Genomic DNA, 1123 nt, shown 5'->3' with positions numbered 1-1123 from the left:
ACTTTTATTTTGATAAATATAACTAAAAGGAAAATGCTTGTGACCGGTGCGCCGGCCGAATTTTCAGCCGGACGCAAGCCATGCTGGTGCCCCAGCCCACTGAAGCCACGCCCCGCGCGAGATGTGTTTTTTGTTGGGCCCACGTGGAACACCCCTCCTCTCTTATCTTTTCTCCAACCGCACGCTTCATCCACTACCTCCAGCCCCATCCCTCTCCGTGGCCATGTATCTTCTTCTTTTCCCCACGCCGCTGCCGGCCGTGTGCTCCGCCAAGCCAGGTGACTGCCCGACTGCTGCTGGCCGGCGGCTGCTTGCTGCTTGCGCGATGGCTGGGACGCGGTGGTCGGGAATGCTGCATCCAAGTTTTTTGGGACGACCGGTGAAGCCGTGTTCGAGGATGCTACCACCAACGATCTTTTGTTGCTACAACCGAGCAATAGAAAGCTGCAATGGGCAGCCATGGGTTCTACCGCCGGCATCATTCACTGCTAGAGACACGACGTCGCAAATGCTACAACCGGCAACTGGCCGTGCTGGAACCAGCTATGCGGTGTGCTGGAACCGGCAAAAAAAATGCTACATCATAGAGACTAAGTGTTGGGGACCGGATGCCGGAGCTGCATCCAGAGACTTTTTTTGCTACATCCGGCATCGTTCTTTGCTGGAACCAGTCAATTGTCCGCTACAAGGTCGGCACGGCAGAAGCTTCGACCGTTTCTGAAAAAAGCTTCGACCGGCTGTGGAAAAGCTTCATCCAGCTAGAGCAAAAGCTTCAAAGTGGCATGAGGGAAAATCTGTTCACTGCGGGAAAAAAGCTTCAATGGAAAAAGCTTCAAGCGGCCATGAAAAAGCTTCAACCGGCAAGAGGAAAAGCTTCAAGCTGCAATTGACAAAAAAGCTTCCACATGTGAAAAACGCTTCAACCGGGGAACACCAATGATAGGAGCTGACGACAGCGAGAGCTGCGGCCGGCACCATGGTGGTGCCGCGACGGGCGAGCTACAGGCACGTCGGGCTAGGAGGTGCAATGTGGTAGTCGTCGGACGTCTTTTCGTTGTTTTTGCTACAAGGAGCGACGACGTCCTGCTGGAGCCGGGCGACGAGCGGCGATAAGGCGGGGGCG

Source organism: Triticum dicoccoides, chromosome 1B, assembly GCF_002162155.2.
Source record: "Triticum dicoccoides isolate Atlit2015 ecotype Zavitan chromosome 1B, WEW_v2.0, whole genome shotgun sequence".
Lineage (NCBI taxonomy): Eukaryota > Viridiplantae > Streptophyta > Magnoliopsida > Poales > Poaceae > Triticum > Triticum dicoccoides.
Note: the sequence above shows the minus strand (reverse complement) of the source record.